This window comes from Cyanistes caeruleus, chromosome 12, assembly GCF_971803275.1.
Source record: "Cyanistes caeruleus chromosome 12, bCyaCae1.hap1.1, whole genome shotgun sequence".
NCBI classification, from domain to species: Eukaryota; Metazoa; Chordata; class Aves; order Passeriformes; family Paridae; genus Cyanistes; species Cyanistes caeruleus.
This window is the reverse complement of record NC_141712.1, coordinates 18,388,347-18,391,384: the sequence shown is the minus strand read 5'-3', so window position 1 is coordinate 18,391,384 and position 3,038 is coordinate 18,388,347. Positions and strand designations below refer to the sequence as shown.

At 44.4% G+C, this 3,038-nt stretch overlaps 1 long non-coding RNA gene across 1 annotated transcript in view; it reads left to right on the top strand.

Moving 5' to 3' along the window:
- The first annotated feature begins 762 nt into the window (after positions 1–762).
- The window catches only part of LOC111934445 (uncharacterized), a 4,468-nt gene continuing 2,192 nt past the window's right edge, over positions 763–3,038 (top strand). The window contains exons 1-3 of the long non-coding RNA XR_002867217.2: positions 763–1,077; positions 1,922–2,056; positions 2,265–3,038. The exon at positions 2,265–3,038 is cut by the window's right edge and continues 2,192 nt beyond it. This is a non-coding gene — a long non-coding RNA (uncharacterized LOC111934445). The remainder of the gene's footprint in view (positions 1,078–1,921; positions 2,057–2,264) is intronic.

Sequence of the window (3,038 nt, the reverse complement as noted above, 5' to 3'; positions counted from 1 at the left end):
GCGCCTTTTTAACGTTGTGATTCACCCAAATCCAACACTGGTGGAACAGCAATGTGCCAAGGGGACAGAGAAGGTCTAAGGCATGTGGAAAGAAGCTGATGACCTGGATGTGGTCATGGAATGGGGTCTTTTCCTGATTCCCATGAAGATGATAACAGCTACTCCTGATTAGCAGCTGCCTGCTGTTGAGTCACGTTTAATTGCTCAGTTACTCATTTATATCACCGAGTTTTCCCATCTATGAGGTAAAACTGGTCTGATTTAGGAGTGTAGATTCTGCACAGAGTCCAAAGGAAAGAATTGAGCATCTCCAAAGATGATTCTGCTGTACTGAGCTGCTGAGAAAGGTGGGCTGACGCAGCCTCTGGGGGTACCTGTGTTCCTGCAGATCACGAGGTGTGTCCTGGCTCTGGGGCTGCAGCAGAAGAGCCTTCCAGAGCTGCTGGGGATGTCCTGTCCCTGTGGGTTCCCATTCCCTGCTGCCCACTGAGCAGCTCCAGCCGCTCCTGGAGCTGTGGGACAATCCCTGCCCTCCTCTCTGCTCCGAGGCTGGGATGGAAGGGTTGGAAACAACCAGAGCAAGGTGAGCGGGCAGGGGCTGCTGCTCAGGAAATCTTTCACTTCCCATTAAGGCTAATTTATCCTTTTTTTTTCCACAGGCACAGAAACTCCCATGCAAACACATCCTCTGCTATTGCATTTTCTGTCAAATTAACCCCCCTGCACCCCAGCCTGGGGCTCCACTGCTGCTCCTGGGGCACTGGGACACTGCCTCCCAGGGAATGCATTGCCCTTGGGGCCACCTGGGCTTAGCTAAGCAGCATTTCTCCATGTTTGATTACCAATTTGAGTTAATTAACGTGCTGCATGTGATCTTTATTAATTAGAGCGTGCTCAGGCCTTGATAAAGTGTGTGTCCTCCTAGCACAACATAATGGCTTCACAAAACCCCTACACACTGTGGTTAATTAGGAGTGCATTAGGATTTCAGTGTTTAAGGGATGAGAAGAAAAAAGATAAAATACCTTTTTTAATAGTTGTAGAACGGTTCTAAGAAAAGCCTTCCACAAAGTGAAGGTAAGGATGGATTTTTTTTTTTTTAAAGATGAAATTATTTGGTGGAGACAATTTTTCCCTAATTTGACAGTTTTGCTCTGTGTAATCTGTGGGAAGAGCAAGCTTAGGATGGGAAAAAAAAAAAGAAAAAGCAGGGGGACACATTGCTTCAGTGCAGGAGAGGAAAGACAGTCATTTAGAGCTGCTATTTCCTTAAATTTGATAGTCAGCTCTAGCCAGCTGTGTGAACTCCCAGCTCTGGGGAGAAATCCTTGTTTTTAAGGACAATTAACATTTTCTACTCGTTGTGCTTGGTTTCAACCCATTTGGTGCTGCACTTAGAGGCAAGCCCTGCCCAAACCTGCCAGCAGAAGACCACATGTTCGAGAATAGGGATAACTAATTAACCTTTCACTGGTAGTGTGTGTTTTCTTATTTACCTGCCGACAGAGCTGAGAGCAGGATCAGCAGCTCAGCCTCAGTTCGTGCCAGTTTGGCCCCTGCACTCCCACAAATTTCCTGTGATTGGTGTGGGGTCCAAGCAGCAGAATATTTGTGTTGCATCCACAGAAACTTTCAGGTTTTTTTCTGTTTGTATTGATCCCAAGCCTGAAGTTCTTTGCCCTTATTCTGGCACAGCTGCCCTTACAGCCTGCAAGAGTTTAGGCTGAGCACAGAAAAGGTCTTTGTTCCACTGGCTTCCATAAAACTCTTGAAAAATAATAGCACTGAGCACTAAAGATAAAGGTTAATATATTTATTATTTACATGAATGTAAATTATATATAATATTTAAAAGAATTAAAATTTTATGAGCTGTGTGGAACTGGCCAGGTTTAAATGAGAGTTTTGCTCTTTCCCTCAGTTATCTGGAGCACAGAGCCCTTCTGCACCATTAGGAATTGTGTGTTTACACTGATTCCCTGCAGCACCACTTGAACTCTTCAACTCCTCCTCTCCCAAGGATTAAATCCTGTGGCATGGAAACTCCAGTGCGATGGTGAGCTCAAATATAGATGTGAAATTAATATCAAAGCAGATTAGAGAGTATTTGCTCAGCTGTTGTCTATCCAAGTCATTTTGCAGGATGTGAAAAGCAATCAGCTTCATTTTAGGAGGGCTGTTTCACTTAGCAAGCAGCTTGATTAAGACAGATGCAAATGCAGCTCTGGCTATGTTTAAATAGTATCTGATCATGATTCTTTTAGTCTTAGGCCTCACTTCAAATGGCTACAGGAAATGGAATAGCTGCTGGGGAAAAAGTAGCATGTGCTGTGTGGACAAAGAATTTGCCTGGGTAGAAAAACAACTTTCAAAAAAAGAGGAGAAAAACAGGGGAAAAAGCCAGCAAAAAGGAAGAATTAAAAAAAAAAAAAAACCCTGGCACCTCAGTTGCACCTAAGATTACCCAATATTTCTTTCAACAAAGCAGGAGGAATGATTCCCAGCACTGTTGACTCAAACCATCATAAAAGACATTTTTAGTGCGTTGTAAAAGCAAGATCAACTTTTCCCTGCAGAAACAAGTGCCAGCCTTGAAGCACAGCAAATTCCACCTGATCTTCTTGTCCTCAGACCTCCCTGTGGCCACATCTCCCTGCTCACAGAGCACAGGGATGCTCAGAGGATCTCATTCCTGTGCAGATCCAGCTGGGACAAGGGGATTGCTCCCTTTTCCCCTGAATAGAAAGGTGGGAAGGGTCAAGAACGGTTTAGAATTCACCTTTTCCTCTCAGCACCAATAGGAACAGCCAGGGGAGATGAGTGGATGAGGGTGATGCCTTCTCTGGGGCTACCTACAAATAGAGGCCAGACAAAGTTAAGGGAATAAAAAGGAATTTTATTTATTGAAAGGCCTTCAGGTACATTTTGGGCAGATGAAGCTCCCCCACAGGCTGCACCTAAAAATGGATGATGGGTCACGGGTTTTCATATCTTTATAAGTTTGGTCCATTTGCATATTGGGGGTTCATCTTCCAATT